The 26,574-nt window shown below is 42.0% G+C and overlaps 2 long non-coding RNA genes across 3 annotated transcripts; both read left to right on the top strand.

Annotated features, from left to right (window-relative positions):
* Window positions 1–590: 590 nt before the first annotated feature.
* On the top strand, window positions 591–11,205 carry LOC112226534. The gene is made up of 6 exons (XR_006080215.1): window positions 591–783; window positions 2,522–2,861; window positions 3,350–3,512; window positions 10,093–10,321; window positions 10,505–10,625; window positions 11,111–11,205. It is a non-coding gene; the product is annotated as an uncharacterized LOC112226534 (long non-coding RNA).
* A 32-nt stretch (window positions 11,206–11,237) lies between these two features.
* On the top strand, window positions 11,238–26,224 carry LOC112226533. Of its 2 annotated transcripts, XR_006080213.1 has the most exons (5): window positions 11,238–11,249; window positions 11,456–11,553; window positions 21,530–21,619; window positions 21,932–22,865; window positions 23,019–26,224. It is a non-coding gene; the product is annotated as an uncharacterized LOC112226533 (long non-coding RNA). The 2 variants fall into 2 exon arrangements; XR_006080214.1 differs by lacking the exon at window positions 11,238–11,249 and having other exon boundaries at window positions 11,433–11,553.
* Window positions 26,225–26,574: the final 350 nt, after the last annotated feature.

Below are 26,574 nucleotides of genomic sequence, written 5' to 3'. Positions count from 1 at the left end.
TTCCTCAGAGACGAGGTCTATGTCACAACTCCCACCGAAGGTGCCTCCCCTGCCTGTTCGGGCGGTGCTCGGCGGTTGTCGTCGACGGTCTACTAGCCGCCACCGATCCCTCTTTCCTTTTCTGTTAGTTTAGTGTTATTAGTTGCACCTGTTCCTTTTGTGTTTCTTGATTTTTGGTCTATTTAACCCTGTTAGGCCCGCTTAGGTTTGTGTGGGATTATTTGTGTTCTCTGTCGGTTGTGGATTTGGATGTGTTTTCATTGTTCTCCGGATCGTTTGCCCTGTTTTTGGGCTGGTCAGTGTTTATGCGCCCTGTATTTGGCGTTACCGTTTTGTGCCGGAGAAATAAATCTACAAATCACTGAACCCTCTGCTCTCTGTGCCTGACTCCTACCCACCCCTCCTAGTAACCCGTGACAGCCAAACTATTCAATAAAATTCCATATTGTAATCTGTCTCTGCTGTCATTCAGTTAAGCATGCACTCGGTTGAATTGTCTATTACTTATAATTCATGGGAAAAGATTACATTTTGTGGCAAGCTGTGACATACTGTGCTGCCAACTCCCTCTCTCTCTCTCTCTCTCTCTCTCTCTCTCTCTCTGTAGAGGAAGCTGTCAGGAATGTCAGAGGAGGAATTGCTGAGTATCCCAGTGGTTGACAATGCCGGGAACAAGCGTCAGAGGAACCCTCGCGATGAGAAACTCACCTCTATACCAGACAGCTTGTTCTTCAAACACCTGACCACGGGAGACAAGCACACCACGTGGACCCACTGCAGGGGGTTAGTACACACACAAACACATTGGGGCTGGACAAGATGGGCAAAATATATCACAATATTTTTCTTATTTTTGGCAGTATTGTGGTATTTTACGATATTTAAATGAATATTAAAAGTTCTAAATATGTTTTATGAGTAGTGACTGACCCTAGAATGGCAACATATTCATTTTATATTCATTCATATTCATTTTTACACTTTTTCATGATTGATAAGACACTTTTAATGAAACTGGGGTCCACTTGATCTCCATCATAACCTAATGAGCACAACAGTATTATATTTTGCAAAACTGTAAGTCACTTCTCATTTCATACACACATTTGAGCAAAACAGTAAATACAACTCTCTACAAAAGACGCAAAACTCAGTTGCGTAAATCATGACAAACAAAATGTAACATTTGGTCACAGCTGATACAAATTACTCTCATGAATGTGAACCTTGTCTGCACATGTGCCTAACTTCTTTGCACAATTGTTCAATCAGCAATCAGTCCTTATTCATGCATAAAGAGGTCACCTCTGTTGCTGTTTGCAAGAATGTATCAAGTAAAAGGCAGAGGGCAAGGACAAATGAGAGGTAGAGAGGCCCATAGAGGAAAATAGCTCAGCTCTCAGTTAAAATGGAAAAAGATCAAATAAGCCATTTGTTTCTGGATATTCATGATCTTGAGTGACATTGTTTCTGGTTTGGTCATCTTTTGTAAAAAAAACATTTTAGGAAAAAATAATAAAGCCCATGCTGTGATATTATGTTTACTTGCCTTTTATGGAGCATACTAATTTATAATTAAAGTATCAACAAATGGCACAGACATTGCTACGGGTATATTGATAGTTGATTTGTGTCATGTATTTCATGTTTTGATGGAGGATGTTGATTTGTGTCATGTATTTCATGTTTTGATGGAGGATGTTGATTTGTGTCATGTATTTCATGTTTTGATGGAGGATGTTGATTTGTGTCATGTATTTCATGTTTTGATGGAGGATGTTGATTTGTGTCATGTATTTCATGTTTTGATGGAGGATGTTGATTTGTGTCATGTATTTCATGTTTTGATGGAGGATGTTGATTTGTGTCATGTATTTCATGTTTTGATGGAGGATGTTGATTTGTGTCATGTATTTCATGTTTTGAATGGAGGGAGTTGATTTGTGTCATGTATTTCATGTTTTGATGGAGGATGTTGATTTGTGTCATGTATTTCATGTTTTGATGGAGGATGTTGATTTGTGTCATGTATTTCATGTTTTGAATGGAGGGAGTTGATTTGTGTCATGTATTTCATGTTTTGATGGAGGATGTTGATTTGTGTCATGTATTTCATGTTTTGAATGGAGGGAGTTGATTTGTGTCATGTATTTCATGTTTTGATGGAGGATGTTGATTTGTGTCATGTATTTCATGTTTTGATGGAGGATGTTGATTTGTGTCATGTATTTCATGTTTTGATGGAGGATGTTGATTTGTGTCATGTATTTCATGTTTTGATGGAGGTAGTTGATGGACATGAGGCTCAGCCACGTAACACACCACACCACCACAGACCTACTGACTTAAAAGCTTGTGTCTAGTTTGGCTGTTATGCACCAACCTATATGCTATGGTAGGGACTGGTCAGCCACTATCAAATGCTATCAGATGGTATCAAAAGTTTCCAGTAAGCATGCCAGTACCACTTTTCCTGGTATGTGTATTTGTGTTGATCTTCTCTCCATCTCTCCCCTCTCAGGTGTCTGACTCAGTGAGTAGACAGACGGTGGTGGATCCTAAAGGTTACCTCACTGACCTCAACTCTATGATCCCCACACACGGAGGAGACATCAGGGGAGTAGCCCCAGAGAATAAGCACACACACACACACATTTGGACACACATTTGTTGCGTATCTGTATCTCTGTCTTGTATTGTTGACTGTCTTTTTGTGTGTGTTTGTGTGTGTGTATTGATATTAAGAAGCCCCCCCCCCCATCACCACCACCTGGATCACATGGGCCAGGCTAGAGGAGGTGACTGGTAAACTACAGATGACCAGGAACCTCATCATGAAGGGCATCGATATGTGTCCAAAGGTAACATGCGAACGCACACAATGTATAGTAGCTTTTTGAAATACACTTCTGGCTTCCCATGGTGTGTATCTGTATATTTTGGTTGGTGTATGAGATTAAATGAGGCCTTCAGTTTCTCCACCAGTCAGTGTCAGTGCTGGTCTGGTTCAATCTTCAGACATTAGGGGTGGGCTGGCCTGACTACCCTGCGTTAGATTATCGGTCTAGGCCTCTCTGGCTGTCTGGAATCTGCAAAGTACTATAGGTTTATGATATACTGTACCTCAAACTGCTTTACCTCATTGGTGGTGGCAATAATTGATGTGACTGCTAGGCTACAACCAGGTGAATCAGCAGCATTGTCAAGAGTGAACCTCCAAGTAAGCATTTAATTGTAATGTGTACCATCTGTATCATGTGCATATAACAAATAAACATGACTTGACTCAACCAACGCAGTGATGGTCCAGGCTGTGTGTGTGAGATTAATGTGTGTGTTTTGTCCCCAGAGTGAGGATGTGTGGCTGGAGTCTGCCAGGCTGGAGCTAGGGGATACAGCCAAGGCCGTGGTGGTCTAGGCGTTGTGTCACCTCCCCACGTCTGTACGCATCTACATCAGAACTGCTGTGCTAGAGACCGATGTCAGGGCCAAGAAACATGTCCTCAGGAAAGGTGAGTGACTGTCTGTGCCCTGTCAAAGCTACAATGATGCAAACCAGTTTCTCATACCTGTCCAGAGAGATCACTCCAGATTCAAGTCAAATTTGGCATTAAAACCACTAGGCAACAATAAAAAACAACTCATGATGAGTGCCCAGATTGAACCAATAGTCTGTGGAGCAGGAGCCTGCTTCTTAGACCACTGCAGCATCCATGAGTTATCAAGGCGAGTCTTAATAAATAGCTCAACTTAAACCATGAAGCTGTATTTCTGTTTTAGCCCTATCGAAAAACCTTAATCATTAAAGACAGGATGTTAGTCGCCTGGAACTTCGGCAACAGTGTAAGTCTTTTTCAAACCTCCAGCTTTGGGATGGATGTGTCAATGTGTAGTTCACACTCAATTAGCCACAAAATCCCTTGTTTGAAAGTGACTGTTTTCTGGAAGCTTGTGTGCTGCAATTTTCCCTACATTTTTCTCCATGTGGGCCAGCCCCCTAGCAATTTGATTTTCAGCCAATGAGCTTCAGCCCCTCACCATTTGAGTGACCGCTAGCTAGATGAACACACAGCAGAGCAAGAGAACGATGACGTGATGCACATATATGCACAAAATATACAATTTCCAGGGACTCGTGAGCACTACTTTCAGAACTACAGGCTAAAAAGTATATGAAAGCACCGGAGAATCTCTTAACCCATTCTGAATGAACGACTTTACAATCGTAAAGTACCAGAGAATCCCTTAACCCATTCTGAATGAACGACTTTACAACCGTAAAGTACCATAGAATCACTTAACCCATTCTGAATGAACGACTTTACAATCGTAAAGTACCAGAGAATCCCTTAACCCATTCTGAATGAACGACTTTACAACCATAAAGTACCAGAGAATCTCCTAACCCCATTCTGAATGAACGACTTTACAACCGTAAAGTACCAGAGAATCCCTTAACCCATTCTGAATGAACGACTTTACAACCGTAAAGTACCAGAGAATCTCTTAACCCATTCTGAATGAACGACTTTACAACCGTAAAGTACCAGAGAATCCCTTAACCCATTCTGAATGAACAACTTTACAACCGTAAAGTACCAGAGAATCCCTTAACCCATTCTGAATTAACGACTTTACAACCGTAAAGTACCAGAGAATCCCTTAACCCATTCTGAATTAACGACTTTACAACCGTAAAGTACCAGAGAATATCCTAACCCATTCTGAATTAACGACTTTACAACCGTAAAGTACCAGAGAATCCCTTAACCCATTCTGAATGAACGACTTTACAACCGTAAAGTACCAGAGAATCTCCTAACCCATTCTGAATGAACGACTTTACAAAGGTAAATTACCAGAAAATCTCTTAACCCATTCTGAATGAATGACTTTACAAAGGTAAATTACCAGAGAATCTCTTAACCCATTCTGAATGAACGACTTTACAAAGGTAAATTACCAGAGAATCTCTTAACCCATTCTGAATGAACGACTTTACAACCGTAAAGTACCAGAGAATCTCCTAACCCATTCTGACTGACCGACTTTACAACCGTAAAGTACCAGAGAATCCCTTAACCCATTCTGAATGAACTAATTTACAAAGGTAAATTACCAGGGAATCTCTTAACCCATTCTGAATGAATGACTTTACAACTGTAAAGTACCAGAGAATCCCTTAACCCATTCTGAATGAACGACTTTACAACCGTAAAGTACCAGAGAATCCCTTAACCCATTCTGAATGAACGACTTTACAACCGTAAAGTACCAGAGAATATCCTAACCCATTCTGAATGAACGACTTTACAACCGTAAAGTAGTAGAGAATCCCTTAACCCATTCTGAATGAACGACTTTACAACCGTAAAGTACCAGAGAATATCCTAACCCATTCTGAATGAACGACTTTACAACCGTAAAGTAGTAGAGAATCCCTTAACCCATTCTGAATGAACGACTTTACAACCGTAAAGTACCAGAGAATCCCTTAACCCATTCTGAATGAACGACTTTACAACTGTAAAGTACCAGAGAATCTCTTAACCCATTCTGAATGAATGACTTTACAACCGTAAACTAGTAGAGAATCCCTTAACCCATTCTGAGTGAACGACTTTACAAAGGTAAATTACCAGAGAATCTCTTAACCCATTCTGAGTGAACGACTTTACAGCCGTAAAGTACCAGAGAATCTCTTAACCCATTCTGAATGAACGACTTTACAACCGTAAAGTACCAGAGAATCTCTTAACCCATTCTGAGTGAACGACTTTACAGCCGTAAAGTACCAGAGAATCTCTTAACCCATTCTGAATGAACGACTTTACAACCGTAAAGTACCAGAGAATCCCTTAACCCATTCTGAATGAACAACTTTACAAAGGTAAATTACCAGAGAATCTCTTAACCCATTCTGAATGAACGTCTTTACAACCGTAAAGTAGTAGAGAATCACTTAACCCATTCTGAATGAATGACTTTACAGCCGTAAAGTACCAGAGAATCCCTTAACCCATTCTGAATGAACGACTTTACAACCGTAAAGTACCAGAGAATCTCTTAACCCATTCTGAATGAACGACTTTACAACCGTAAAGTACCGGAGAATCTCTTCACCCATTCTGAATGAACGACTTTACAACCGTAAAGTACCAGAGAATCTCTTAACCCATTCTGAGTGAACGACTTTACAAAGGTAAAGTACCAGAGAATCTCTTAACCCATTCTGAATGAACGACTTTACAAAGGTAAAGTACCAGAGAATCTCTTAACCCATTCTGAATGAACGACTTTACAACCGTAAAGTACCAGAGAATCTCTTAACCCATTCTGAGTGAACGACTTTACAACCGTAAAGTACCAGAGAATCTCTTAACCCATTCTGAATGAACGACTTTACAACCGTAAAGTACCAGAGAATCTCTTAAACCATTCTGAATGAACGACTTTACAACCGTAAAGTTCCAGAGCTCGTGAGGGATGTGTACAGGACGTCACCACTAAGGTCAACAGTGAGCACTATTACCATCAAGTACTGTATTCTTGGGTTTTGCTTGGGCGTTGTGGATGGGCGTAAGCCATGAGCTCCGGCCCCGAGGGTTTGTGCGTTCAATCCCAGTAATAGGCACTTGATTTTGTAACTTTGAAATATGTCATTTGGAGAAAGGTGGAAAAGCGTCTAATTCTGCAGTGCGACTGAGAGCTTATTGTCTGCTGTTGAGCTTGGAGTATCGATAGAAGCAAAGGAAGACTGAGAGGAGGGAAATAAATAGTTCCACAAACCATCGCTCCAGTTCAATTAGTTTCTTATCCCAAATGACACTTGTAGTGTTTGACGCCCCCACCCCTCCCCTATGTACACCCCGTCATGGTGTCAATGCCGTGTAAGCCCTGATCCATTACACAGTGCAGTTCCCAGCAGCATTCCTCTGTGACAGAGATGGATGTTATGCATACGATGAAGGTGTTAGCAGCCTACATACATGTCTGGGCTGCTCTCTGTCTGTCTGACTGTATTTAACCAAAGAAAGTAAAAAGCCTTCTGTATTTCTCCATCACAGTGTGCCTCTCCAGGCTATTAGGCAATGTGTTGATATTAGCATGGCAATTGCCATGATTACATTACGAAATAAAGTGTTTCTGCAGTGATGTGTGTCAAGTCAAGTACAGGGAGTAGGCACTGCAGAGCTGAAATAAACACTGACTTGATCCAGCTTAAAAGAGACAAGGTCATATCATAATGTCCCCCAGCACAGTCTATTTAAAGGTCTACCCACTCATAAATCAGAGATTATTGAAGAGATCCGTCTTTAAATGGTAGAGGAGCCCTGGTCGTGTTTTGTAAGAAGACTGGGGACATAGTGTATCCATATAGATCTGTATTTTTATTTTATAGGCCTCTTCACTCAAGTGGCACTTGCATTCCACTGGCCTGCCTGTTTGGCACAGGATACACATGGTACACAGTATTCCACTGACCTGCCTGTTTGGCACAGGATACACATGGTACACAGTATTCCACTGGCCTGCCTGTTTGGTACAGGATACACATGGTACACAGTATTCCACTGGCCTGCCTGTTTGGCACAGGATACACATGGTACACAGTATTCCACTGGCCTGCCTGTTTGGCACAGGATACACATGGTACACAGTATTCCACTGACCTGCCTGTTTGGTACAGGATACACATGGTACACAGTATTCCACTGGCCTGCCTGTTTGGTACAGGATACACATGGTACACAGTATTCCACTGACCTGCCTGTTTGGTACAGGATACACATGGTACACAGTATTCCACTGGCCTGCCTGTTTGGCACAGGATACACATGGTACACAGTATTCCACTGGCCTGCCTGTTTGGCACAGGATACACATGGTACACAGTATTCCACTGGCCTGCCTGTTTGGTACAGGATACACATGGTACACAGTATTCCACTGGCCTGCCTGTTTGGCACAGGATACACATGGTACACAGTATTCCACTGGCCTGCCTGTTTGGCACAGGATACACATGGTACACAGTATTCCACTGGCCTGCCTGTTTGGTACAGGATACACATGGTACACAGTATTCCACTGGCCTGCCTGTTTGGCACAGGATACACATGGTACACAGTATTCCACTGGCCTGCCTGTTTGGCACAGGATACACATGGTACACAGTATTCCACTGGCCTGCCTGTTTGGTACAGGATACACATGGTACACAGTATTCCACTGGCCTGCCTGTTTGGCACAGGATACACATGGTACACAGTATTCCACTGACCTGCCTGTTTGGTACAGGATACACATGGTACACAGTATTCCACTGGCCTGCCTGTTTGGCACAGGATACACATGGTACACAGTATTCCACTGACCTGCCTGTTTGGCACAGGATACACATGGTACACAGTATTCCACTGACCTGCCTGTTTGGTACAGGATACACATGGTACACAGTATTCCACTGGCCTGCCTGTTTGGCACAGGATACACATGGTACACAGTATTCCACTGGCCTGCCTGTTTGGCACAGGATACACATGGCACTTGCATTCCACTGGCCTGCCTGTTTGGCACAGGATACACATGGCACTTGCATTCCACTGGCCTGCCTGTTTGGCACAGGATACACATGGTACACAGTATTCCACTGGCCTGCCTGTTTGGTACAGGATACACATGGTACACAGTATTCCACTGGCCTGCCTGTTTGGTACAGGATACACATGGTACACAGTATTCCACTGACCTGCCTGTTTGGCACAGGATACACATGGTATACAGTATTCCACTGACCTGCCTGTTTGGCACAGGATACACATGGTACACAGTATTCCACTGGCCTGCCTGTTTGGTACAGGATACACATGGTACACAGTATTCCACTGACCTGCCTGTTTGGCACAGGATACACATGGTACACAGTATTCCACTGACCTGCCTGTTTGGCACAGGATACACATGGTACACAGTATTCCACTGGCCTGCCTGTTTGGTACAGGATACACATGGTACACAGTATTCCACTGACCTGCCTGTTTGGCACAGGATACACATGGTACACAGTACGTGTGTAACAGCTCTGGAGAATGTATCTATGGAAGACTGCTGTGGAGCTGTGGCTGGCGAGGTTGGAATGTATGAGAACGCTAGACGTGTCGTGAACAAGGCCCAGGATAAACATCCCTATGGACTGTCACATATGGATGACTGCCGCCAAGTTGGAGGAGGCCAAAGAGAACACTCAAATGGTGGAGAAGAGAACAGTGTATAGTGGTGAGAATCTAGAGCAGGAAACACAGGTGTGCTCCAAAATTCTGTGTGGTCCACTTCCAGCTCTTGGTATTTTCCTGTGACCCACTGAATGAACCAAACAGTCTTGAGCAGCCATAATCCAAAAGCCTTCTGCTGCAACCCAGCATTTTCAAAACCTCTAATTCAGTCTTATTCTCTTCACCTTTTACCAAAATGTTTTCTGCGTTGCCCTTGACTCCACTGTGTAAAATGATACTACGGCCACTCCCTCTCTTCAGAGGTGCTGGCATGCCAGAGTAATATGGCACAACTGTTTCCTCTATCTTATTTTATCTCTGCAGCACATAACAAGCAGCAGCACACAGCACTTAAACACTGACCTGCGTGTGTGTGCAGGTCAGTGACTGATGTCTTACTGATCTCTGTGCAGTTCAGTGCAATTCACCTCAACTTGCACTTACTGTTTCGCAACTAGGCCTTTGACCGCAATTATCTCTCTAATTCCTTTCCTTTTTTCATTTATTATTCTTTTCCCTCTGACTTTTCATGGCTCTAAAGTAAAGTGGATGTACAGTGTCTACTGTTCTCTGGCACAGGGATGGGAGTTACAGTTTATTGGAGAGCACAGGGGGAAACATTAAGCACATGGAGATGGCACTGCAGAGCAAGATCAAACACTGGCTTGATCCATCTCAAAAGAGAAAAGATCATGTCATAATTTCCCCCAGCACAGCTGATTTAAATGTCTACCCACCCATAAATCAGAGATGATTTCATGCTTGTGATTGTAAGAGGACATGATGTTTCCACATGATTCATTCTGTTGGTTTGTAGGCCTCTTCACTCAAGTGGCTCCACCATTCCACTGGCCTGCACGACTGTACTAGGCACGGATCACAAGTTCTCTCTCTCCTTCACTAGGCTCAACAGTGAGCACTATTACCATCAGGTAATGTATTCTTGGGTTGAGTGTGACAAGGCAGGCAACGTGCCAGGCGGTGATCCGGGTATCGGCATCGAGGAGGAGAGCTGTAAACACACCTGGATGGAGGACGCAGAGAGCGTAAGAATGATGACCATATACCTGCAACCTCTCACTACCCAAATGTACCAAATGCCCAATACTCAGATTACATTAGGAACATTTGGTATATCCACAGTTTGATACATTATTTGTAATTCGTTTTTATTTCAGTGTCTCCAACGGGGTGTTGGTGTGTGTAATGTGACTGTTGTTGTGTTTCAGTGTGTGTCCCATGGGTACTGGAGTGTGCCCGTGTCATCTATGCCCACGCCCTGCAGATGTTCCTCAGAAAAATGAGTGTGTGGCTCAGGTCATCTTACTTCGAAAAGAACCATGGCACCAGGTGTGTGGTGTGTGTGTGTGTGTGTGTGTGTGTGTGTGTGTGTGTGTGTGTGTGTGTGTGTGTGTGTGTGTGTGTGTGTGTGTGTGTGTGAAAGCAGAAGTTGAATCAAATGACTACGTGCATTGTAAACTAGAATATTTCAGAGTGGATATCTTCATTGTGGCAATTTTTCATTGGCAGGTGACTCAATAGAAGCCAATTAATTTGATTGGTCGCTTATCTAGGAGTCTGTCTTGTCTTAATGTATAATAGTGATTATATTCACCCTCTTAATGATCCCATTTGGTTAGTTGTGATCAATCACTTTTTCAAAGCCTCTCTTTCCTCTCATACTCTCTCAATTACTTATTAAATCTCTCCCTCTTCCCCCTTTCGTCACTTCTCCCTCTATCTTTCCCCACATCTCCCTCTCATTTCCTTTCTATCTCTCCATACCTCACCCTCTTACTTCTCCTCCATCCCTCCTTGTTACCCCCCCATCCCAGGGAGTCTCTGGAGGTTGCAGAGGGTGGTGGCTCACTGTCCCAAAGCTGACGTCCTGTGGCTGGCTGAGAACGTGCCTGCTGCTTGCAGCATTTTGATACAAGGCACCTTTCTCCCTTTGGCCAGGCTTGAGGAGATATGGTGAAGCTAGAGTCTGAGAATAATGAAAATGAAACAATGGCCAGGATTGCTCCTACTTCCAGGGTGAGTGTGGGTGGATGTAAACATGCTTATTCCAATGTTATCTTTCTTTCTTAACAATAGGGTACACAGCAAAGTGCAAACCAAGATTTGATACAAGCAAAACACCTTTCTCCCTTTGTGTCCAGGCTAATCCTAACAGTGAGGAGATATGGTTGGCTGCTGTGAAGCTAGAGTCTGAGAATAATGAAAATGAAACCCGTCGGCTACTGGCCAAGGATGTAGCAGTGCTCCTACTTCCAGGGTGAGTGTGGGTGGATGTGGTTGGGTTGGGTGTGGATGTGGTTGGGTGTGGATGTGGTTGGGTGGGTGTGATGGAAGATATAAAAGAGGGTGTGTGCATATTCACATGTGTGAGAGATGACAGGGATTTGAGTTGAGTGGGGGGGGGGGATGTCCTGCTACTCCACTGTATGTAACTATAACCTTTAACTGTTAGCCTTAGCCAAGACTCCACTATTGATACAGCAAGGTTAATCAGAGCGAGTCCCCTTAGTCGTCCATCTTAGTTTGCACAACATCAGTGGCGGTGGGGAGTTAAAGAAGAGATTGAGGGCCCCAAGGGGATAATTTGGCTTGTCAGCAGGGCCCACTGGGAGATATAAATAATATACTGTAGGCCTATAACCACGTACACAGTTTTCTCAGTAATTTACTATAAAAGGTCCATTTCAATCTGGAAGCTGGTGGCTGTGTTAGGTGTGTAGCGGTTGCCTCTTAGTCAGGCAGAACAGCAGGAATTGGTAAGGGTGAGATGGACCTGACCTCAGAGAGGAAGTATTATATGAAGTTAATGGGGCGTTATACAGTAGCAGTCTTCTCCATACACCCATGCCCAGGCTTGCTAGATTCATAACTAGATAGGAAACCACCATAGTGCTGTCTGTTACCAGGAAATCGATCAATGCCCTTGTTTGGCAAGAAAAACCGAGATTCGCTTCTGTAGTCAGCAGAAACTGTCAAGGACTGAGTCTATGCCTGAGGATGTTAGCACTTGCAACTTTGAAACATGCCATTAACCTTTTTGGTATAGGGGGCAGTATTTTCACTTTTGGATGAATAGCGTGCCCTTAGTCATCTTCCTCCTACTCTGTCCCAGATGCTAATATATGCATACTATTAGTAGTAATGGATAGAAAACACTCTGAAGTTTCTAAAACTGTTTGAATGATGTCTGTGAGTATAACAGAACTCATATGGCTGGCGAAAACCTGAGAAAAATCCAACCAGGAAGTGGGACATCTGAGGTTTGTAGTTTTTCAAAGCTTGGCCTACACATTGAGATATGGATGAGGTTGCACTTCCTATGGCTTCCACTAGATGTCAACCGTCTTTTGAAACTTGAATGAGGATTCTACTATAAAGGAGGGGCTCATGAGACCTCTGAGTCAGTGGTCTGGCAGAGAGCCTTGGTCTCATGACGCGCGTTCCCGACAGAATTACCTCGTGTTCCAGTGCCTTTTCTGAAGACAGAGGAATTCTCCGGTTGGAATATTATTGATGTTTCATGTTAAAAACATCCTAACGATTGATTCCATACATCGTTTGACATGTTTGTAAAGGATTGTAATGGAACTTTTCAAGTTTTTGTCTGGATGAAATGCTCACGCCTCATGAAGATGGATTAGTGGGCTGAACACGCTAACAACAAGTGGATATTTGGACATAAATGATGGAACTTTATGGAACAAATCAGTAAATATTGTTGAACTGGGATTCCTGGGAGTGCCTTCTGATGAAGATCATCAAAGGTAAGGGAATATTTATGGTGTTATTTCTAACTTCTGTTGACTCCAAAATTGATATTTCTCTGGATGGATTGGGCTTTGAGCGTGGTTCTCAGATTATGCTTTCTCCGTAAAGTTTTTTTGAAATCTGGCACAGCGGTTTCATTAAGGAGAAGTCTATCTTTAATTCTGTGAATAACAAAATCACCAGATGTTTTGGAATCAAAACATTACTGCACGTAACGCGCCAATGTAAACTGAGATTTTGGATATAAATATGCACATTATCGAACAAAACATACATGTCTTGTGTAACATGATGTCCTATGAGTGTCATCTGATGAAGATCATCAAAGGTTAGTGATTAATTTGATCTATATTTCTGCTTATTGTGACTCCTATCTTTGGCTGGAAAAAATGGCTGTGTGTTTTGTCGACTTGGCTATGACCTAACATATTCATATGTTGTGCTTTAGCTGTAAAGCATTTTTGAAATCGGACACGATGGGTAGATTAAGATTTTTATCTTTCATTTGCTGTAATGGACTTGTTAATGTGTGAAAGTTACATATTTCTAAAAGATATTTTGGCATTTCACGCGCTGCCTTTTCAGCGGATTGTTGTCGAGGGGTTCCGTGCAAGAAAGGTTAATTACTTTTTAAAAATGGTTGTCTTTACACTGCCTACTTTTTTAATGTTATTTCTTTGCATGCTTTTATTCATAATGAAATGTTTTTTCTGAGGATGAGTGTTCTAATGTCATGACTAAGATGAAAAGTGAATGTAAAGTGTGTGTGTGTGTTTGTCCCTATGTTGGTGTTTATGAAGTGAGGCTGGGTGTTGGGGAACATCAAAGCATATACCGAGGCTCTGAAACACTAAGGAGGAGCAGTCTGAGCACAACGAGAAGGCCAGGGAGGCCTACAACCAGGGGGAGAGAAGGGGAGAGAAGGCCAGGGAGGCCTACAGCCAGGGGGAGAGGAGGGGGAGAGTAGGCCAGAGAGGCCTACAACCAGGGGGAGAGAAGGCCAGAGAGGCCAGATTACTCGTTGGTTATTACTGCATTGTCGGAACTAGAAGCACAAGCATTTCGCTACACTCGCACTAACATCTGCTAACCATGTGTATGTGACAAATAAAATGTGATTTGATTTGAAATTAGAGAATAAAAGGCTCTCTAAGGTCAGGGCGTGACAAGATTCTATGAACGTGATGACAACTGTAGAGCAACAACATAGAAAAATAACATCCTAATGAGAAACAAAAAGAAAAAGCAGAAATGTTTCTTGAATGGCAAATTCGGAAACTTTGTCAGAAGTTAGAGGGAATATTCTCAGATAAAAATGTCCTACTATGAATTCTGCAAAATACATCCTTTTTGGGTTGTCATGCCAACAGTCCAGGATAGGGACACATGCCTCTGCAAAACCCACGCCAACCTCCATTTCATGGCGGACAAACTGCAGTATCACAAAGTGATCAGCTACAGCAACATTGAGAACCTTACTGAGTCTTTGTGCTGTGAGAAACTGGAGAAAGAGTGCATGTACACAGAGTGCTCCCTTTGCCAAGCAAAAGAGTTTCAAACATCTGTCTTTGATGCTGGTGGTTTGAGTGGAAAAACAAAGCTGAAGAGAGGGAGAATACAAACAAAGAGGTAAACATGGAGAAGTTCACTGTATATTTGACAGTAAAAGAAAAGGTGTGTGGCACACTGCAGATTCTACTGGAGGACTTCTGCAAAAGATTGAAAGAGTAGTTGTGGAAAAACGTGTACAACATTCGACACCAATACTCCAAACTGAGAGAATTAAAAGAGAATCTGGGGAAAGAGGAGATCATTGAGCATATTGACTTTGCAGAGAACTACCTGGGTAGCTATCCAGGCAGTTCACTTTGATTATTCTCACAAGGTGGAGGTGACCCTCCACACCTGTGTTGGAAATACCACAAATGACACAGCTTCACTTTGCTCACTGCGTTCTTTTATGCGGCAATCTGAAATCTGGGCCCATCTTTCAAAAACACTGGCCTACTTCTTTGAGCTCTGCCCATCGACTACATTTGGAATCTTCCTTTGTCTTATATTAGTTAAATGTTTAACTGTTGTTCAAAATAGCACTCTATTGTCCCTCTAATCACTCTGACATCAATGCAAATGTAATGTAAAATCTAATCAAACACTTCATGAGAGCCCATGAGTTCATGTTGTGCAACATTTCTATAGTCAATGCAAATGCAGAGAGTTTTGATGGCCTCTATTAAAAAGAGGAGGATCCCATCAGCTTTCTGTAGACTGGGTCTACCATTTATCAACTGTGCTAATATTAAGTACATTGCTTTGCCTTACAACAGGAGTATAACCTACTTGGCTGGCATGAAAATGAACCACAGGAAAAGCGTCCTCCATTCGCTATTAAAGTGCATAGTTGACACATCTTTTTCCCAGTTGCATGATAATGGTAATGGTCCAATTGACGTCAAAACTAATTTCACACTAATTTCACACTCGTTCAAGGGTTTTTCTTTATTGTTACTATTTTCTACATTGTAGAATAATAGTGAAGACATCAAAACTATGAAATAACACACGTGGAATCAAGTAGGAACCAAAAAAGTGTTAAACAAATCAAAATATATTTTAAATTATACCAAAGTAGATACCATTTTCCTTGATGATACTCAGCTTGTGCAGTAAGGGAAGGAATAGCACATGCCTGTTGTTGCGACTTTTTCAAATCATAGTTGCACACCTCATGTAGCCTAGCCCATAGTATATATGTTTTCTTAAGGTTTGTATCACAACTAAAGTGGCCAAATAATTCCTATAAATGAAGCACATTAATCCGCTTTATAACCACTGTAGAGCCTAACATACATACTGTAGGCAGTTTCAAGTTTGGGGAAGATCATTTCACCATAAATATGCATTGCATGCATAATCGCATTTGCCTTCACTTTTGAGTGTTTTCCCCCTAATTGATTACATTTTGAAACATTCACGCGTATAGCCTACTGCCGTGTGCGCATTGCTGTGCTTATAACGTGAAGAAATAGCCTAATAGTTTATCAACATTTTAAGCTAAACTGTCCAGAGTATGTTTGGAATATTTATTAGTAAGTTTTGTACTATGGGGGATTGACATAGGCTAGTGCTTTAGTACAGCCACTCAAGCTCACAAACCAATGCAACATGGGTCAACTATGAGCACCTCCTGAATGTTAGAAACAGAGGTAAATGCACATAGTGTTCTGTCATTTCAGCTGCTCAGACGATCCCGCAGGTGAAGAAGCCGGATGTGGAGGTCCTGGCTTGGTTACACGTGGTCTGTTGTTGCAGTGGTGGGAAAAATACCTAATTGTCATAATTGAGTAAAAGTAAAGATACCTTAATAGAAAATGACTCAAGTAAAAGTGAAAGTCACCCAGTAAAATACTACTTGAGTAGTATTTTAAATATTCTTAAGTATCAAAAGTAAATGTAATTGCTAAACTATACTTAAGTATCAAACGTAAAAGGGAAAATAATTTCTAAATCCTTGTTTATTGTTTTTTTACGGATAGCCAGACACAATTTACAAATGAAGCATTTGTGTTTACTGAGTCTGCCAGATCAGAGGCAGTAGGGATGACCAGGGATGTTCTCTTAATAAGGGTGTGAATTTAACAATGTCCCTACCCTGCCAAGCATTCAAAATGTAATGAATACTTTTTGGGTGTCAGGGAAAATGTATGCAGTGAAAAGTACATTATATTCTTTAGGAATGTAGGAAAGTAAAAGTTGACAAAAACTAAATTAAACTATTTTTTAAATGTATTTTTAATTTAACTAGGCAAGTTAGTTAAGTACAAATTCTTATTTTACAATGAAGGCCTACTCTGGCCAAACCCTAACCCGGACTATGCTGGGCGAATTGTGCGCCTCCCTATGAGACTCCCGATCACGGCTGGTTGTGATACAGCCCGGGATCGAACCAGGGTCTGTAGTGATGCCTCTAGCACTGAAATGCTGTGCCTTATCCTCAATCAAGCAAATGTATTGATAAAGCCCTTCTTACATCAGCTGATGTCACAAAGTTCTGTACAGAAACCCAGTCTACAACTCCAAACAGCAAGCATTGCAGCTGAAACACAGTGGTTAGGAAAAACTCCCTAGAAAGTCCAGAATCTAGGAAGAAACCTAGAGAGGAACCAGGCTATGAGGGGTGGCCAGTCCTCTTCTGGCCATGCCGGGTGGAGATTACAACAGAACATGGCCAAGATGTTTAAATGTTCATAGATGACAAGCAGGGTCAAATAATAATAATCATAGTCCGCACCTCAGGAAAAATGTCAGTTGGCTTTTCATAGCCGATCATTCAGAGTATCTCTACTGCTCCTGCTGTCTCTAGAGAGTTGAAAACAGCAGGTCTGTGACAGGTAGTACATCCAATAAACAGGTCAGGGTTCCATAGCCGCAGGCAGAACAGTTGAAACTGGAGCAGCAGCACAACCAGGTGGACTGGGGACAACAAGGAGTCATCAGGCCAGGTAGTCCTGAGGCATGGTCCTAGGGCTCAGGTCCTCCGAGAAAAGAGAGAGAGAGAGAAAGCGAATTAGAGAGCGCATACTTAAATTCACACAGGACACCGGATAAGACAGGAGAAATACTCACTCGGGGGCACTTAAGTAGTACTTTCAAGTATTTTTACTGAAGTAATTTACACTACTGTGCAGTTGTGAGGCTGGTTGGATGTACTGCCAAATTCTCTAAAATGATGTTGGAGGCGGCTTATGTTAGAGAAATGAACATTCAATTCTCTGTCAACAGCTATGTTGGGCATTCCCGCAGTCAGCATTTCAATTCCACGCTCCCTCAAAACTTGAGACATCTGTGGTAAAACTGCACATTTTAGAGTGGCCTCTTATTGTCCCACAAGGTGGGGACATGCTGTTTAAACAGCTTCTTGATACAGTATGCCACACCTGTCAGGTGGATGGGTTATCTTGGCAAATGATAAATGCTAACAGGGACGTAAACAATTGTGTGCTCAAAATGAGAGAAATAAGCTTATTTGTTTGTGTGGAAAATTTCTGGGATCTTTTATTTCAGCTCATGAATAATGGGTCTAACACTTTACATGTTGTGTTTATATTTTTGTTAACCTCTCTAGGGTATGTGGGACGCTAGCGTCCCATCTGTCCAACATCCAGTGAGATTGCAGAGCGCCAAATTCAATTACAGAAATGCTCATTATAAAAATTCAGAAAACAAAACATATTTTACATAGGTTTAAAGATGAACTTCTTGTTAATCCAACCACGGTGTCAGATTTTTAAAATGCTTTTCGGCGAAAGCATACCTAGCCCAGTTGACAAATTATTACAGACAGTATCCAGCCAAGCAGAAGCGTTATAAAACTCAGAAACAGAGATAAAATGAATCCCTTGCCTTTGATGATCTTCATGTGGCAATCAGAATGTTCCTTTTGTTCAATAAAGTCTCTTTATATCCAAAAACCTCAGTTTTGTTCGCACGTTTTCTTCAGTAATCCACAGGCTCAAACGCAGTCAAAACAGGCAGACAAAAACATCCAAATTGTATCCGTAAAGTTCATAGAAACATGTCAAACGATGTTTATATTCAATCCTCAGCTTGTTTTTAGCCTAAATCATCTATATTATTTCAACCGGACAATAACATCGTCAATATAAAAGGTAAACAAGAAATGCACTCTCTTGGGATTGCGCATGAAAAAGCTTTGTGACACGTCAGGGTCCACTCATTCAGACTGGTCTTACTCCCTCATTTATCAGAATTACAAGCTGACATCTGTTGACATCTAGTGGAAGGCATAGGATCTGCAAATCGAGTCCTACGTCAATGGATATTGTAATGGCATTGAATAGAAACATACAAAACAAAAACAAAAACTAATTCCTGAATGGATTTCTCTCAGATTTTCACCTGCCAAATCAGTTCTGTTATACTCACAGACACTATTTTAACAGTTTTGGAAACTTTACAGTGTTTTCTATCCAAATATACCAGTTATATGCATATCATATCTCCTGGGCCCGAGTAGCAGGCCATTTAATTTGGGCATGCTTTTCTTCCAAAATTCCGAATGCTGCCACATACCCTAGTATAAATGATTTATTAAATCATTATTTCTTAAAGTTCTTGTCTCGTCTCTCGTCATCATTTTACCACTGATAGCTAGTTACATACCAATGGTTGGTTTAGCATAGCAATATTGTAAATACTGTAGAATGAATAGAATGAACAATCAGGTCAAAAACAACCCAATAGAACTAATGACTAGCCAGTTTGGCCAGCAACTTCAGAACCTGAGAACTATAAACTGGCTTTTGTCCGGACTATATCGTCTGCTGGAAGGATGAAATAAAACTAACTTACTCATTCAAATAAATGTTATAATGAAAATATGTCATTCTTTGTGTTGTCATAATTGTCCTTCAATTCGCAAGAGGCTAAATACAGTATATGTCATCGGAGAAAGCATCCGAGCCAGCGAAACAGCGCCCCTCTGTCTCTGTATGTGTATCAATCTGATGTGGTCTAGTCATAAAGAGTATGACATTGTTGTCGCCTGGAGCATTGAATGCTCGGTGGCTAACATTGGCCCTTTCCAAAATTAGCCATGGATGAAAATATATATATTATATTTGAGATTCTTTAAAGTAGCCGCCTTGATGACAGCAGTGCACACTCTTGGCATTCCCTCAAAACAATTCACCTGTAATGCTTTTCCAACAGTCTTGCAGGAGTTCTCACATATCCTGAGCACTTCTTAGTTGCTTTTCCTTAACTCTACGGTCAAACTCAACCCAAACCCAAACCATTTCAGTTGGGTTGAGGTCAGGTGATTGTGGAGGCCAGGTAATCTGATGCAGCACTCCATCACTCTCCTTCTTTGTCAAATACCCTAACACAGACTGGAGGTGTGTGTTGGGTCATTGTCTTGTTGAAAAACAAATGATAGTCCCACTAAGGGCAAACCTGTGCTGTGGTAGCCATGCTGGTTAAGTGTGCCTTGAATTCTAAACAAATCATTGACAGTGTCATCAGCAAAGCACACCCACACCATCACACCTCCTCCCCCATGCTTCATTGTGGGAACCACACATGCAGAGATAATCTGTTCACCTACTCTGCTTCTCACGAAGACACAGCGGTTGGATCCAAAGGACAGATTTCCACCGGTCTAATGTCAATTACTCATGTTTCTTGGCCCAAGCAAGTCTCTTCTTCTTATTGGTGTCCTTTAGTAGTGGTTTCTTTGCAGCAATTCGACCATGAAGGCCTGATTCACGCAATCTCCTCTGAACAGTTGATGTTGAGGTGTGTCTGTTACTTGAACTCTGTGAAGCATTTATTTGGGCTGCAATTTCTGAGGCTGTTAACTCTCTAATGAACTTATCCTCTGCGTTAGAGGTAACTCTGGGTCTTCCTTTCCTCTGGCGCTCCTCATGAGAGCCAGTTTCATCATAGCACTTGATGGTTTTTGTGACTGCACTTGAAGAAACTTTCAAAGTTCTTGAAATGTTCTGTACTGGCTGACATTCAAGTCTTAAAGTAATAATGGACTGTTGTTTCTTTTTGCTTATTTGAGCTGTTCTTGCCATAATACGTATCTATTTTTTTTACCAAATAGGGCTATCTTCTGTACACCACCCCTACCTTGTCACAACATAACTGATTGGCTCAAACGCATTAAGAAGGAAAGAAATTCCACAAATTAACTTTTAAAAAGGCACACCTGATAATTGAAATGCATTCCGGGAGAGAGAATGCCAAGAGTGTGCAAAGCTGTTATCAAGGCAAGGAAAGAGTAGCTACTTTGAAGAATCTCAAATATATGTTGATTTCACACTTTTTTGGTTACTCCATGTGTTATTTCCTAGTTTTGATGTCTTCACTATTATTCTACAATGTAGACAGTTGTAATAATAAAGGAAAACCCTGGATTGAGTAGGTGTGCTCAAACGTTTGACTGGTACTGTATATCACAGTTGAAAGGCATATGAACTAACAGGTTAAATATGTACAATATTTACAGAGCTCTAGGGCTGGTAATTACCAGGGACCTCACGATGCGATATTATCACGATACTTGGGTGCCGATGTGACGTATTGGGATTTTCAGGATTCTACATGTATTGTCATTGGATGTTGGAAACATATTGCTCACCATATGTCTGCTGCAGAGAGACAATAGAGAGTCCTTAGAAAATGATTTTGGATCTGTCATGGAAATAAGTGTTGAAAACAAATTGGCTCACTATTTATAACGAAGATGGAGAACAAGCTATGCAGGTACAGCCAACCAGAGCAAAAGTATTACTGTGAAATTGTCAACATTATACGATATATTGTAAAAAATATAACTGTATCGATTTGTTTAGTTTTTTTCATCACTAAGCTTTAGGTGACCTCACCATGGCAACCACGGACATACTCCTTCAAGCAGACTATGTGTGTGTTGTCAGGTTGGAGTTTGTGAGACTGGGGTTCAGGACATGGCTGAAGAACATCGGCAACACACTGATGGCTAAAGCCCTACAGGAGTGCCCCAGCAGGTAACATGTTATGGAGAGCAATTCTCTGTCATTTTAGTCTGCTAGATTCAATCAGTATTAATGCAAGTTACCTTGGTCACTGTTTGAGTGAAATGTATTTTTTAATATATAAGTCTTTGTAAGCAGACAACCCAAAATAATAATTATGGCAAAGTTATGTAAATAAAGGGAATATAATGAACAATAACTTCAACAGAATTCCTTTGTGTTTACTCTAACTCTGCTCTGTTTAGTTTCGTCAGATATCAGAAGGTTGAAGTTGTTTGTATTTTATTCATATTCTCTCTCTCTCTCTCTCTCTCTGTGTGGTAGGTATATTGTGGGCTGAGGCAGTGTTTTTTGAGGGCCTGCCACAGAGGAAGACGAAGAGTGTTGATGCTCTGATGAAGTGTGAACACATCCTGCTCGACGTTGCCAAGAACGACACACATTATTTTTCTCTCTCAAAATCTCTCCTTCTCTTGCCTCTACTTTTCACTGTTATACTTATGACATCCTTCCCCTTTTGTACTACCTCAGTAGGTCAAACTCTCCCCCTCTCTGCTTTCATTCTTTCAGGAGGACAAACTCTCCCTCTCTCTGCTTTCATTCCTTCAGGAGGACAAACTCTCCCTCTCTCTGCTTTCATTTCTTCAGTAGGTCAAACTCTCCCTCGCTCTGCTTTCATTCCTTCAGGAGGACAAACTCTCCCTCTCTCTGCTTTCATTCCTTCAGTAGGTCAAACTCTCCCTCTCTCTGCTTTCATTCCTTCAGTAGGACAAACTCTCCCTCTCTCTGCTTTCATTCCTTCAGTAGGACAAACTCTCCCTCTCTCTGCTTTCATTCCTTCAGTAGGACAAACTCCTCCTTGCTTTATCCTTACCAGGGTTGGGATCAATTCCATTTAAATTCCAGTCAATTCAGGAAGCAATTCCACATTTTCCTAATTGAGAAGCATTGGATAGAATTGGAATTGGAACTGAATTGACTGGAATGGAAATGGAGTTGACCCCAACCCTGATCCTTACTATTACCAACTCCTTCCTTCTTCCTTGTTTTCAATCTACCAGTACAACACATGCCCACTATCTCTTCTCTCTCAACATCTTAGTCAGAATTTGATGAGTAAACAGCCCATGTGTGTGTGGGGGGGTTCTGGAGCGAGTGTAAGCTTACTAAGGCCAGAGTGGTTCCCGAGGACAGTGAAGGTTGACCTGGGAGACACCTGGGCCCTCTTCTACAGTTTGAGATGCAACACGGCACCGAGGTGGGTGACTTTGTGATGTGTGTGCGTGTGTGGTGTTTGTGTGGTGTGTGAAAATGAGAATGAGCTTGCATGTGCTGAGTTTAATTGCATGTGTTTGGCGGACTCTGTGTTCTTGCGTATCTCACCTCTACTCTCTCTCTCTGTCTCCTGTAGGGGCAGCAGGAGGAAGTACATAAGCACTGTGAGAACACTGAGCCGTGTCACCGGGAGCTGTGGTGTGCTGAGTCCAAACAGGTCCTCCACTGGCTGGCAGAAGAAGATAGGAGAGATCCTCACACAGGTCGCCTTCTGAGGCATAGGCTGGACAGACGGAAACTGTGTTTCTGACTCCATGTCCCTCTGTCCAATAACCACGGACACACACCCCAAGTTCTCTCATCTTTTAAAGTCATAGAGAGTAGCAGTCTATTTGGACACACACACATGCTTGGCGTGACGAGAGTTGACAATGGTTCACGAGCAGTACAGAATATTTGCATATTTGCAATGTTTACAGCATGTGAAAGCACGTTGGGAAAAGGAGAACAAAAACTGGGCATTTTGTTTAACTTTATTTTTATTGAATTGTGAAATGTCATGTCCTCCATTGAATCAGAAAATGCTGCTATATATATTTTTGAATGCCTTTTAAAGACTGTTTATACCCGTGGGTATGCTTAGAGCAGACAGTTACCTGATACCAGCTCTGTTAAGACATTTGTTAATATGACAATTTGACCATGGTGTTGTTTTTTTATCCTCTGTAAATCCTCTGTAAAACAATGTTTAATTTGCTCGATCGAGATGTACGCCATACATAGGTAGTAGGGCTGGAATTGCCAGGGACCTCACAATAAAATATTATAACGATACTTAGGTGCCTATACAACATGCATTGAGGATCTCACGATTCTATATGTATTGTGATTCGATATTGTGATTTGATGTTCCACATGTATTGCGCATTATGTCTGCTGCAGAGAGACAAGAGACAGAGCATGAGAAAACGTCAGGGATTATTACTAATGGATACGATAAGAAAGACTCTGATTACAAGTAAGTCAGCTGGAGCTTCACATTTACTCACGCTAGTCAGTACAAGAATAACATTGAGCAACACTGTGCTCCGTTCTTAAAGGGGACATCAGGACATAACATCCCATCTCTTATACAATCAGAGTTATTTTTACCAAACCACAACTGAAACATTTCCCAGAACTTGCTGTAGTTATTTTGCATCTTTGATTTGAACTTGAACAGTCTTGGTTTTGTTTGTCTATAAGTCCAGCCGGTCTGGTGGCGCCTTGGATTGTCTGGAGGCTCCTGCACATCCTCAGTGTGTGCTTGCTCCATTATAGCTTCTACTATAGCAGCACATTCATCCACACATTCTTTACGCCTAAGGTCTCTGTACTGCCCCACTGTCCTCTACAGTTCTCCGTGTGTCACTCTCGGGATCTCTCTTTGCCTGTTCTCTCTTGATTGTTGTGCTGTTTTCCGTGGAATGCATTTGGTTAATGTAACGCCGCCACATTATGTCAGGGCTCACTTGAATCTGGTAAGTTCTGGGTCCCTGCTTGTGCGTGTACAGTCCCTCTTGTCCTTTAACCTCCCTTTCTGTAGTATCGCACCATCACATCCTGTCCATGAAACAAGGCGTATCGCTGTAACCTGTCATTGCCGGAATTACTTTTTTTGGACTAAAATGGAAAACAACAGCTGGTGATCCGTAAACCAGAGTGAAACGCTTCCCATATAAGTATGCATGGAAGTTATTGACACCCAACACTCGCGCCAGTGCATTATTCAATGTTTGTGATGCAAAGGCAACTGGCGTCTCAGACCCATCTTTCAGTGTGTTTGAAAGCCCCTAAGCAATACGGGGACGCATCACAAGTCAACTTCACTGGCAGTTCAGGGTCGTAATGCATCAGGACCTGTTCAGATTTGATGAGCCATTTTGCCTCCATTTTCACACTGTTCTGTCCACTGATATGTCATATTCTTTTGCAGGAGCTGATTGAGGGGCTGGAGTGCTGCTGAAAGGTTTGGGAGGAATCTCCTGTAGTAATTGGTCAGTCCAGTGAAAGGTCTCACTTCTATCACATTTTGCGGTCGCCGTGGTGCCTGTACCACTGCATCAATTTTGTCCTGTGTTTTGTGCGGTCGATTGCATGTCCACAGAATGCTATCTTGTTTTTTTACTGAAGTGTTTACCACCAGCTAGTGCAGCAAAGATGTCCTCCAGACGTGGCAGGGGGCATTGGTCCACACGGAACATTGAATTCACAGTTACCTTGAAGTCCCCACACATTCTAACAGACCCGTCTTTCTTTACAATAGGAACAATGGGTGCAGCCCATTTGCTTCTGTCCACTTTTGTCAGGATCCCAATCAATTTCCGCTTCCACCTTTGGTCTCAGGGAGTATGGAACCGATCTAGCTTTGCATAATATTGGGGATGCATTACCTCTCAGTACGAGTTTGGCTGTGATGCCTTTTACTGTTCCCATCAGATCAGCGAAAACAATGTTGTATATGTTTGGTCTGTGCCTTTCTCTTTAGGCAAGGGAGTGTGGAGCATTTTCAAGTCACGTCAGTTCAGCTAGAATGGTGGGCTGTTCCAGGCATCAGATACAGCTGTAACTGCTGTGTTTGCTCCCCATATCGCACACTGACCTGCAACGCCCCCATTGGGCTCAATCTGTCTCCTGAGTATGTCTTCAGCAACACATTTGTTTTCTTCAGCTTGATAGCCTTGAAGTGCTCAGGGGTGTGCCTTCGATATCTGGTGTCACCCATATTATGCTACTGCTGGGAGAAGTCACTGTGTTTAACTCCATTGTACCAATTAACCGTTGATCTGAATCACTGCCACTGTTCTCTGCTAGTGCATTCACAGACCCTTTCATTTTCTCAGTTTTCCTGTTGTGACTGCATTTTGCTCTGCATGCTCTTTGAATGTGATCCCGTCTATTGAATTTGTGACAAATTCCGTCTTTGAAACAGCAGTCCTCTGCTTTGTGACCATCTCTGTCACACCTGTGGTATTTTCCGGCCACACGGGGGCACTGTCTGCTGCGTGAACTTGTGCAGGGAAGTTTGTGAAGAGGTCAGTATTTATTTTACTTTGCAACTCTATTGCATCTTTGGTCACCATTTCCATAGCCACAGCAATTTCAACAGCCTTTTCAAATGTGAGATCTGATTCTGTGAACAAACATTTCTGAATGTATTCATCTTTTAGTCCACAGTAGAATCTATCCCTTACTTAATGTGTCATTTAGGTTCTCTACAAACTCCAAACTCCAAACAGTTTCTTCAACTCTGCTATATACAGTACCAGTCAAAGGTTTGGACACACCTACTTATTCAAGGGTTTTTTGTTATTTTCACTATTATCTACATTGTAGAATAATAGTGAAGACATCAAACTATTGAAATAACACATATGGAATAATGTAGTAACCAAAAAAAGTGTTAAACAAATCAAACAAGTCTCTTCATCTTAGCAGTGGTTTCTTTGCAGCAATTAGACCATGATGGCCTGATTAACCCAGTCTCCTCTGAACAGTTGATGTTGAGATGTGTCTGTTACCTGAACTCTGTGAAGCATTTATTTGGGCTGCAATTTCTGAGGCTGAACATATCCTCTGCAGCAGAGGTAACTCTTGGTCTTCCTTTCCTGTGGCGATCCTCACGGGAGCCAATTTCATTATAGCGCTTGATG

Source organism: Oncorhynchus tshawytscha, linkage group LG28 (assembly GCF_018296145.1).
Source record: "Oncorhynchus tshawytscha isolate Ot180627B linkage group LG28, Otsh_v2.0, whole genome shotgun sequence".
Classification (NCBI taxonomy): Eukaryota; Metazoa; Chordata; class Actinopteri; order Salmoniformes; family Salmonidae; genus Oncorhynchus; species Oncorhynchus tshawytscha.
Note: the sequence above shows the minus strand (reverse complement) of the source record. Positions and strands in the feature narration are given on the sequence as shown.